General features: G+C 38.8%; 1 protein-coding gene across 1 annotated transcript in view; it reads right to left on the bottom strand.

Moving 5' to 3' along the window:
- The window catches only part of DNAJC13 (DnaJ heat shock protein family (Hsp40) member C13), a 106,135-nt gene extending 95,270 nt beyond the window's left edge, over positions 1–10,865 (bottom strand). Inside the window, 1 exon segment of the mRNA XM_074271102.1 lies at positions 10,734–10,865. The gene's annotated coding sequence lies outside the window, so the exon portion shown is untranslated.
- Positions 10,866–12,351: the final 1,486 nt, after the last annotated feature.

Here is a 12,351-nt window from a genome sequence, read left to right as displayed (position 1 = left end):
GGTAAAAATAACCTGAGAAGGAAGTCAAAAATGCAACCAGACAAAAACAGAGGGAGTAGAAATGCTATGTTGTAGTTCACACTCATTTCCCAGAGTTCTTTCGATGGGTGTAGCTGGTTCTCTTCATTATCTGTAAGGAGCCTTTAAATGGGCTGCACCACAGTGCATCATTGAGACCCAGAAGTAATTTCTGTGGATATTAGGACTGCCCTTGGGCGGGGTCCTGGCCATATTGAGATAGCTTCGTAATGGGTGACTCTCTCGCTAATTGGCTGTGTGTGTGACCTCACAGGCCCTATGTAAGCCCACTGCAGGCAGCAGGTGCTCTCTCTTTAACCTGGCATTCTTCACCTTGGCTCCCTAGCCTGGGTGGCCAAGCCGAGATGGATAGCCAAAAGAGGTAAGGGTTTTGGTAGTGAACACATGGGTCTTCTGACCAGGTGTTCACTCGGGAACCAACAAGTCAGGGCATCAGTTAGGGTATTATGTGAGTAGGTATAATAAAGGCTTTTAAGATTACATGTGGTTGTTCTTGAGTGCGCTACCGGTTATTAAAGCTATAGATTCAAGAGATTGTGGCCAGAGACCTTAGAAGGCCTCAGAGGAGGCGAGCCGGGTAGAGTTCACACTGCAAAGGACAGTGGTCAAAGGTACTCTGGTGGGTCTAGGACAGACTAGTAATTGTAACTGCCAGGAGAGCACGTTACAATTATCGAACAAATGAAATTGATGTGGTTCATCTCATTGTAGTAGAGGGCCACGTCCATCAGAATTGATCATCATATAGTATTGTTGTTGAAGTGTATAATGATCTCTTGATCCTGCTCATTTCACTCAGCATTAGTTAATGTAAGTCTCTCCAGGCCTTCTGAAATCATCCCGCTGGTCATTTCTTACAGAACAATAATATTCCATAACATTCATATACTACAGTTTATTCAGCCATTCTCCAATTGATGGGCATCCACGTAGTTTTCAGTTTCTGGCCACTACAAAAAGGGCTGCCACAAACATTCTTGCACATACAGATCCCTTTCCTTCTTTAAGATCTCTTTGGGATATAAGCCCAGTAGTAACACTGCTGGATCAAAGGATATGTACAATTTGATAAATTTTTGAGCATAGTTCCAAAATTTGCAGAATTTGTAAAGTAAGATACTATGGTTGTCACAGCTAAAACCTCTGCTGTCCCCAGTCCCTCTTGATATTCCTGTCCTCCCTCTGTGATCTCCAGTCTGCCCTGTCTCCCCCATCTGACCAGCTTTTTTCCATAAGTGTTTAAATGGTTTAATGTGACAAAAATTTACACTTGAATAGATCCCAAATTAGTGATTTTTATGGTAATTAATTTAATACCAGGACATTTTTTCTTTTGATCCAGACCTGTGATTTCACCTAAGAAGCTTCCATTGCAGAAATTCTTTACTGAAACAAACCAAAAGCTCCTCCATAGTTTAACCTCCTCAGGAGTTACCCAGAACATCTAAATGAACTGATCTTGTTCACTGTTATGTAGCTGTGATATTTCACAGGAAGCTACATAATGGGTCTTCTTAATTCCATGGCTTTTCTCAATCAAGAAGAATTTAGAAAGAGAGAAATGCTAATCTAGAGCGCACTGACTGTTTCAGATTTTTTTTTTTTGGGGGGGGAATGTGGAGATTTTTAGTTTAAAAAAAAAAAAAAAAAGAAAGCATGCATGTTTCTATATTCAACAGTAACAGTTGTTTTATTTTAAAAGATATAGTTTCAATATTTCCATTTGATTTTCTTCTATTTTTCAGACTACCTTACAATATCTGATCAATTTAAAATTTTCCAAGTATTAATATCACCTGAAAGTGATAATTTCAAGTACTAAATATTTCAGGTATTATTATTGCCATTATGGATTAACTTAGGTGCTTATAAAGGGCTGTTTCTTTTTTAATTAAATTAATTTTTAATTTTGTCTTTTATATGTATTTACATCATCAGTGCCCCAAACAGTTCTATTAATGGCAAAAAATACTCCAATGTTTCCATATCTCAAGGATGTGTACTTTCTTTGTACTCCTTTCAGCTTTTAAGAGGCAGCATAGACAAAAGAACTAGAAACCTTGTAGCTTCTCCATTAACTAATTAAGCTGGCCCTGAGGTAGATTATCATCATTTATACTGTGCCCATGGCATATACAACTTCATTATAACTAAAATCCAACAAAGTCAACAATGTCATCATACATATCCCAATATAAATAAAATGGATTAAGCAAGTAGACCACAAGTTGACATCCATTATTCACTTTGTCAAAATATATTCAGGAAGGCACATATTTAAACTAGATTGGATTACTTGCTGTCTAGGGGAAGAAGAGAGAAAAAATTGGAACACAAGATTTTGAGAGAGTGAATGTTGAAAACTATCTTTTCAAACTCTAGGAGATGATTATGAACCACTAAATAGAATTTCCAGTCCCTCTAATTTTGTCTGCCTGCATTTTGGATTTCCTTCATAGGCTAATGGTGCATTATTTCAAAGTCTGATTCTTTTTGTACAGCAAAACAACTGTCTGGTCATGTATACATATATTGTATTTAATTTATACTCTAGCATATTTGACATATATTGGTCAACCTGCCATCTGGGGGAGGAGGGAGGGGAAAAAATTGGAACAAGGGGTTTGGCAATTGTCAATGTTGTAAAATTACCCATGCATATATCTGGTAAATAAAAATTATTAATTAAAAAAAAAAAAGAATGAAAACTATCTTTTCATGTATTTTGATAAATAAAAAGCTATTGTTATTTTAAAAAGAGGTTACTAATATAAAAAACACCCTCTCTTTCTCTCCCCCCCCCCATTCATTCTAAGCAGAACTCCACAGTTACTTTTCTTACTACATATCATCACAACATTTTGCTCTGAAAATAATACCAACTCCTTCAGGTTGTCACTTCACACTAATATATAGTACCAAAACTGAACCTTTATAGTGCTGTGCTAAAATAAAAAATGCAGGGGAAATAAGGTAGAACCTAGATGGGGCTACTCCACTTCCTTTGTAGTCTCATGTAATATTCCTATCCAAAGCAATAAAAGGCACAAAGAGTTGAAGAATCAAATAGAAACCAAAGGAAGGAGAAAATACCTGCAATGATCCTTAGAATATACCTATCAACTCATTGCTAGAGGTCACAAGTCGAAAGACCTGGCAAAAACATATACCCAGAGCTGTGGTCCCATATAATGAGTGATATTTTCTTGTTCAGAAAGCCAAAAAGTCAGGAAAACTAAGATACAATACATGTAGTGTAGAGACTAATAGTGTAGCATGTTAAAAAAAAAAAAAAATTCAACTTCATCTTCATCTCCTAATTATTATAGTATATATTTATATATCTCAACCCTATGAAATTGCTTTCCCTGTCTTCTACTTTTATGAAGTAATGACACACCCTTTCAACCATTCCTTTGTAAAGTTACATTTTACTCTTTCTATCTCCAGCCTTTGACTTAAATGCCATTCAATTCAACATACTAAATGCAAACTATACGAAGAGTATTGTACAAAGGAGAATACAATAAGATGCCAATTAGTATGCCAATTTGGAGGTATCGATTTTTATCAACGTTTATAAACATCTGTACTAGCAATCTCATTTACAGATCTTCTCAGTGTTTCTTTTCTAGTTTCCTACTATTCACCACTAATTCAGAATTAAAGGTAATGTTTTACTGACTTACAAAGTTTTCACAGTTGTATTTCCTAGGAAGAAGTCAACAATAAGGAACACCCCATTCACAATTTTTTAAAAATCTCATTTTGGCCTATTATTAGGATGAACATTTCCCAAATAGTACCAATTTAGCATTTGCCAATTTACTCTTGATGCTTTCCATTTAACTTTACTTTGCAAGATTTCAAACAAGAGGTAATGACAATATGAGCCTGATTTAATTCAGTTTCAAATTACTTAATTTAATGTTGTATAGGGTTGCATAACTCTTATTCTATGTTTGTCATGACTTGTAAAACTGTACAGGTTATACTGAAATGTCCTGGTAAATGAAAAAGCAGCTTTAATCAAGACTACTTGTCTTTTTTTGTTTTTGTTTTTTGGTTTATATTCTGCAAAAGGAAGTGATTTTCATAATAATTAATAGTCAAGTACCTTGTGACTCCAACATAAGATAACAGTAATCTTTTAAACCCACTGTTTTTAAGAGACCTAAAATGTAAGTTTATCTTCATTAACCACTTTCAAATATTCAATCAAAACTAAATTTCTTTACTCTTCCCATGTACACTGTTCAGATCTCACTCCATAAATGACCTAATTTCAATTGGAAAAAAAAAAAAAAAAAAAAAAAAAAAACCATCTATTTAACTTTCCCCAAATTTTTGCTATGATTTTACTTTATGAAAAATTTCCACTGAAATTACATTGCCAAATGTAATAAAATTAGGAAAGAAATCTTATGTTATGAAGAAATGGAATACCAAATAAATTATGAAAAATCAACTACATTTTTAAAAAAAATTATACTTTCACAAAACCCAAAGAGGTTTTTAAAGTCTTTAAAAGTTCAAGAGTTAGTTGTTTTAAATTTAATTTTTATAAAATTTTTTGTCTCAATAAATATGACAAAGTGTTAAGTGAGTTTTATATATATATATATATATATATATATATAAAATAATAAAATGAATTTTAAACAGGTTAAAAATAATACATATTGGGGTGTTTATAATGTCTAAGTGAAACATTGCCATGCATGAGAACTTTAACCCACTGCTTTATTTTTAATGTGATTTAACTTGTAATCTTTAACTTAACTACAAAAAGAAGCTCCTTCTAAAGAAATTAATGTGGCTTTCCAGAACCATTTTAAGATCTTACAATTTAGGGTTCCTATCCTATTATGCAAAAAACTAAAATTGTCATGAAAACAAACTAAGCTCTTCTTTTGGGAATGTATTTATGACCATTTAAGTCTTTAACTATTTTCAGTATAAGCACATTATTAATCATCTTGGAATACTGTGTCTGACCAGTTTTTCATGAAAGCAAGAACCATTCATCGAACTAAAGCTATGCAACAACATCTACACATAAGCTGCGTTTGTTGACAGGATGATAGTCCCATTGTACTCTGCTCAGACTAACACCTGAAATGTTAGATTCAGCTCTCAGTGCCATGTTTAAGGACATTCATAAGAGTGTGCATGTCCAAAGGAGAGCAAGTAGAATGATAAATAAAAAGTTCTTGAATGCATACATACATGGAGTAGTTGAAAGACTGAGGAAATTTTACCCAGTAAAGACTTAGCAGGAGCATGATATTTGTTTTCCAAATATATCTAAAGGACTCTCATGTTAAGTCAGGAAGCATAATGCCAGGCACTGTGCTAAGTAGTGGGGATACAAAGGCAAAAAACAGTCCTTGCTCTCAGAAGTTCACACCCTAATGGGAGAGAGACAATATTAAACAAACTCTGTATAAACATAGGACAGGCAGGTGGCACACTGGATAAAGTGCTGATATTGGACTCAGGAAAATTCATCTTCTTGAGATGAAATCTGACCTGATGTGGTCCTGTGACACACAGGTTTAACAAGGTTTGCTTTAGTTTATCTATAAAATAACCTGGAAAAAGAAATAGCAAACCACTCAAGTATTTTGCCAAGAAAACCCCAAACGGGTCACTAAGAGTTGGACTTGACTGAAATGTACAAAAAAGACATATGATTAACTAGAGATCATCTTGGAGGAAAGCCACTAACGTCAAGGATTGGAAAAGCTTCTTGTAGAAGGTGGGATTTTATGACTAGCAGGATGATTTCAGAAAGGCCTGGAGAGACTTATATGAACTAATACTGAGTGAAATGAGCAGGACCAGGAGATATACTTCCAACAATACTATATGATGATCAATTCTGATGAACGTGGCCCTCTTCAACAATGAGATGAGCCAAATCAGTTCCAATAAAGCAGCAATGAACTGAACCAGCTACACCCAGTGAAAGAACTCTGGGAGTTGGCTATGAACCACTACATAGAATTCCCAATCCCTCTAATTTTGTCCACCTGCATTTTTTATTTCCCTCACAAGTTAATAGTACACTATTTCAAAGTCCAATTCTTTTTTGTACAGCAAAATAACTGTATGGTCATGTATACATATATCGTATTTAACTTAAACTCTAACATATTTAACTTGTATTGGGCAACCTGCCATCTGGAGTAGAGGGTGGGGGGAAAGAAGGGGAAAAATCGAAACAAAAGGTTTTGCAATTGTCAAAGCTGAAAAATTACCCATGCATATATCTTGTAAATAAAAAGCTATAATAAATGTTAAAATCCCACAGACTTATAGAAAGCCACAGAAGCTAGAAGGCAGAGATAAGGGAGAGATTTTCCACTTTGGGGGACAGTTACTAAAAATGCTTAGAAGTGAAATGTCTTATTCTAAGCACAAGGAGATCAGTATGACTGAGTGGCAAAGAACCTGTTGAGGTCAAATGTAAAAAAAGTGAAATTGGGGGCAGCTAAGAGGCACAGTGGATAGAGCACTAGACCTGAAGTCAGGAGGACCTGAGTTCAAATGTGATCTTAGACACTTAAATTCCTATCTGTGTGACCCTAGACAAGTCACTTAACCCCAATCGCTTCAGCAAAAAAGAAAAAAAAAAAAAAGTTGAAATTGGGATTAAACTGTTTGGCTCTCAGAGCCAAAACCAACATCAAGAGAAATGGTGAAAAGTGCTCAGAAATAAATTTAGATCTGATATCAAGAAAAGTAGATGAATAGAATGCCTTGGGTCTTTAGAGTCCTTTCAGAAGTGACCTGAATTAGAGGGTTATAGAGACCCTTCTATAATGAGGTTTTTAAAATATATCACCCACTGCTGTTCTGATTTCTCTTTAGCCACTTACTTAAGAATGAAATAAATGTAGGTAGATAGCAACGAAGTTAGAATCTCATAAAATTTCAGCTTGTTATCTATACTATAAACACTCATCAAATGGTAGTACATTATCTTTGTGAAGATAGTTTTCAAAACACAAATCATCACACTGTGGTGCACAAAGAATTTAAGATCTTTTTCATTCATCCTAATTCAGTGGCTAAGCATCAGAAATGTTAAAGTGACACCAGAGTTGAAGCAGTAATGAATATAAACACAAAACTGAGAAATATATGCCACAATAGAGTAATCCTTCTTTATTAGGGGATAAGAAGCAGTATAGTAAAATGGATAGAAAACCAAGACTGAAGACAGAAGATCTGCATTCAAGTCTAGCCTGTAGTACAAATAGCTCCTGGTGTTCTAAGCAAATATGCACTTCCACACATACCAACTCCCTATAATAATGAGATTAAGATCCAAGCACAATCAAACACGGATTCCTAACAAAATTTATAGTTAGCAAAGTTTCATTTCATTGAGTCTTAATTTTTCACCAGCTACTCATCACTCCATGGTGCTAATATTTCTAACTTTGAAAATGCCTTCAACATTCATCTTTCATGAATTTCAAGTCAATCCATTTAAGCCATTCAATAAAAGAGGTCCTAATCATAATTTTCAATTTGTATGTCATTGAAGCTTTCTCAGAAAGTTCCTTTATAGTTGTCACTTTATCTTCAGAACAGATGTTTGATGCAAGCATACCAAGTACCAGTTTAGTATGCCCTTTAACCTTATATACAAATTGCACTTTTACCTTCAAGGTTCTAATAAGATTACTTTTGAGGAGAAAGGAGAGAGGGAGAGAGGAAAGAGAGAGAGGTAGGAGAAAGATAGATGGACTCAAGACATTCAGTTCCAATGGGCAACATTTCTTAAGCCATGCTTTAACCTATCAGTGCTCTCCTGGCTAATATGTAATAATACAAACACGAAATTTTCCAACTTATCAGGTACAGTAAAGTTTCATTCTAAGCACCTAAAAATTGTCCCTTTCACAGTTAAAAAGTTTAAATTATTATTAGTGTTTTCCCTTTCCATACTTTAAGAGAGTAACAAAATAAAAAGTTCTAGTATTTTCTGATATATACTCCCTAAGGGATCTTTAACTTTTTCAATTAAATCTGCAATTAAAACCCCTAAGGGGAAGATGGAGGGTGGAGAGAGGAAGGCCCACCCCGTTAGTGAATGACAAGCACCCAAAAGAGGCCTTGTATCATGCCTAGAGATTATACAAATATGCACTCCTTAGGAAGAACAGAAGGCCAAGGTTAAGGATATTTTTGCTGCTTCAAATGAAAAGACAAAAATTGAAAAAAACAAAACACCCAAGTGCCCTAAAATATATTAACAATCTTAAACTTGTAGATGGAAAGAATTAAAATAATTCTTTTCAAAATGCATTGGAGCTTTGTTTTGCCTTCCCTAAATTGTTCCAGACCGATCAAATCGTGGCACACATAGAAAGAAAAAAGTCTTGAATAGATCCAGGGCCCAAACTAACAGGGCTTTTTAATTTCAAGTCAATACTGAGGAGCTTCTAGTATATATTGTAAGGCATAGCTACAAAATGTATGAGCTTTGTTGGATCAAATTCATGTATTCCTGAAAGCATTTAAGGGGTTATTTGAGTTAGAATTACTAGTAAAATATCATGTTAAAAAGTATACTCTACAACTAGTATACCAGTTACAGTTACCTAAGTCAAAGTGGGCCACAACTTCTTTAAACAGCTCTTAAAGGACTCTATAATTTAAATCACTGCATCATAGTTTTAGGATGCAAGAGGCCTTACAAATCGTTTAGTTCAATACCGGAAGACTCTGGAAGATATGTCTCACAGACGTTATGAATTATCTCAGCTGGTCATCAGCAAAACAATTCCCAATCTTAGGTCCTAGGATTAAGTCTCTAAACAAGATCCCTCTGGTCACTTTCAACTATTGTAGCCAACACTCAGGGTTAAAATAATAAGGAAATAAAATCTTTTTGCTGCCGCTTTTTTCCCCTAGCTGCCCAACTTGGTTTACAGAATTTCAATGTATAAAGGATATGTAGTTACGGATTATAAAAGGTGAAGTCCAGCATGACTAAGGTTACACAAGGCAACAAGCTGCAGTAGCCAGTATTCAAACCCACTTTCCCAGGCAAAATCCAGTATAATTTTCATTATATCAAACTGCCTTCCAATTATTTCTTACTACTTTTTAGAATCTCAGAAGGTGTCTAAAGTTTCCACACACTATTTGCCCTCAGGAGGGCAGAAAAAACATGTGCAGACCTAAGCCAACAATTCCAACTATCTTTATCAACTGAGGGACAGAATGGGGAGATGGGGGGAAGAAACTGGCTGTGAAAGAGATCAGACCAAATGCTTTAGTTTTTAACAACTTTAAACCATAGTTATCCATACAACCTTTTGCCAAAGTTAGTTAAGGACCATACTTGAAGCTGAAAATTAAGCTTAATTTCAAACTAAAAAACTATCTCAACTTTGCTTCAGGGTTTTTTTTTTAACTCACAAAATGATTATTCTTTAAAAGAAATAACCCGTAAGCAGTTTTCATTATCACTTGAAGCGAATTTCTTAATTTCAACATCGGTGTGATTAAGCATTACTGTTACATTTAAAGTCTCTACTCATGGAAAAATATTTGCTATTTTACCCCCATTCGAATAAGGAAGGCAATAATTTCCAGGAACTGAACATCTTGCTGCCTTCCTCTCCATTGCTATTTTTCTGTCCTTCTCTTACTCTCCTTTTCCTATCTTCATTACCTTTATTTCCTATTTTCCACTTAATGTTAAAAAAAAAAAACCTTAATTGCCAACTTTAACCTGAACTTGAGATGTTAATTGGCAATGACTTTAAAAGCATATTAAACTTACATTTTCTAAATATTTTGAAAGCATAAAACTAGTCTATTTACATATGCTGAACGTTAGAATAAAAAAAGGAATTGATTCTGGTCTACAGATAAAATGCTCAAGATGTAACGACGAGAACTGGTCCCAAGAGCCAATCACATTGTTTTCTATTTATGAAAGTGACTCACCTAAACCCAGCTTTTTGAAACTGACTACAAATCTGCACATTTTCATCACGCCAAAAAAAAAAAGAGAGAATAGGATGAAAACACAAAACCTGAAACTCCTGAGAAAAAAAAAAAAAAAACGCTTGGAAATTTTTACTGGATTTTACTACTGCAAATACGCCGCAATAAAATTCCCCAATACTCTGGCAGGAAGAGAGTAGGTACCGAGGAAGGGCTGGAGACGGGATTAAAAGTCAACTCTTCGGCACTAAGAAAGAACTGTCTCCAGACAGTTGGAGGGCTAGAAAGACGACCATTAAACTTTTTTTTAAAACAGCCTCAAATAAAGCCTTGTCAGAGATTATCACGATTTTTTTCCACGAAAAGACCAAAATTAATAAGTCATAAAGGAAACAGGCGGTGCACCTGGGGGTCTGTGGTCTTACCAGGGAGTAAGTAGGGGGAGGGGACGAGGAGTGAAAAAATAACTTCCCATTCCAGCTGTGGTAACGGGGCAGCTGCTCCCACCCCGCTACTCGCACAGTCAAAGTAACCAAAGCAAAAGCAGCGGAGCCCGCACGCCGCCCGAACCTGCTGAGGCAGGCGGCCAGCGCCGGAGGACGCAGGGTCCGGCCAAGGGGCGCCTCGGCTCCGGCCCCGCGCGAGCTCCCGAGCCGAAGGGAGGCCGCGCTGCGTTCTCGGGGCCACGCCGAAGGACGCCGGGGGAGAAGCGGCTTTACCTGCGCAGGGCACCGGAGAGGCGCTGCTCGCTCCTCGGTCCTCGCTCCGCGCTCTTCGCTTGCCCGGCCGGGCGCCGCCTCCTGCCGCCGCCGCCGCTCCCGCCGCCGCGCCCAGAGGGTTGCTGAGGCGCCCGCCTGGCTCCCCGGCCCAGCCTGGCCCAGCCCCCTCGCCACTTCCTGCTCTCAGCCGCCGGGGACTGCTGAGGCCGCCGCGCTCTCCGCCCCCTCCGCCTCCTTCTCCCGCTGCCTCTCAGAGGCTCGCTCTGGAGGCCGCCATCTTCGCTTCGGCTACGGGCGACCGCGTTAACAGCGCCTGCGTGGCCGCCGCCCGAGGCTGTCACGAGATTGGGTCAGCTGATTTCTACATCTCACCCTCCCCCCTCCTACTCGGTTCAGCCCCCGTGGCCAGCCCTGGGTCGGAGCCAAGGTGCTCCGATCCCGCCCCCTACACGCCTTCTCCCACCCATTCCTCCGCCCCGTCCGGCCCTGGAACCACCCATAACCAACAACTTGTCAGCCCCGTCTCTGAAGGCGCGTGCGTGGGAGCTGAAGCAGGGGCGTGGCAGAACACGGAAAGGGGAAGGGAGAGAGTCAGAGTCCAGACAGCACGAGGAGCGACTGGTCTTGCCTCTGAGGGCGCATGCGTAGGGGCCAGAAGTGGGCGGAACAGGAGACGGAAAAGGGGAAGAGTCGGTCCGGAGCACGAGGTCCCCGAGAGCGCTTGCGTCGGATTTGGGCGGGGGTGGGGCAGAAGAGAGGGAAGAGTTGGGAGTCCGGGCCACACGATGGTTGACACGCCCCTGCCTTCCCTGAAGTGGGAGGGGGAGTACGGAAAGAAAAGCTGGTTAAAAACTGGATGTTGTCCCAGGGTCCCTCGCGCTCCGCTTCCTCGGCTTCCCTGGAAATAAATGAAGCTAGTCTGCGTCTCGTCTGTCAGAGTCCGAGTGCTGGGTGTGATCCTGGGTCTCCCCGCGCCGAGGATGAAGGCTAGCCTTCCAACCTTGAGCCTCTGGGGGCTGGAGCGCTCCGGGAGAGTCCCGGGGCCCGCGGCACAAATCTACAAACGGGGAAACTGAGGCTGGGGGGGATTGCCAGCTAGGATCTAAAGCGGGATTTAAACTCGGGCGCACCTCGCTCATCCGGGGAAAGAGAAGGAACCGGTGCAAATAAAACGTTTAAATATAAATAAAAAGGTGTAATACAGTTATAATATGTAATATATAATAAATATAAAAAATAGGTGTGAAATCGAGGGCTGCCTGGGGAAATTTGAGCTTCATTACGAAAGAATCCTAATACACCTGTCGGAAGCCGAGTAAGGATACACAGTTTCTTATCTCTGTACAACGAATACAAATTGTAAGCCTTTGGGCCCAGTGGGTGGAGTCGTCCGGGATGATTTCTCACCTTCCGCTGAGTGGCCGTGACGTTCAAAGCGGGATAAGGCTGGAAAGGGTTTTAGTAAGTATCAGGTGCGCTGTGGGAGCTCAGATTCCAGCCAGGAAACTGACTAAGTCCTTTCCGTCTGACTAACCTGTCATACATCTGATATATATTGTTTATTTTCTTAAAGCTCTGGCCCTGGCTACCACATACTCAACAACAAAAATGAAGAGCA

The sequence above is a fragment of the Sminthopsis crassicaudata genome, chromosome 5 (genome assembly GCF_048593235.1).
Source record: "Sminthopsis crassicaudata isolate SCR6 chromosome 5, ASM4859323v1, whole genome shotgun sequence".
Lineage (NCBI taxonomy): Eukaryota > Metazoa > Chordata > Mammalia > Dasyuromorphia > Dasyuridae > Sminthopsis > Sminthopsis crassicaudata.
The sequence above is the reverse complement of the archived record's forward strand: the minus strand, read 5'-3'. Positions and strand labels throughout refer to the sequence as shown.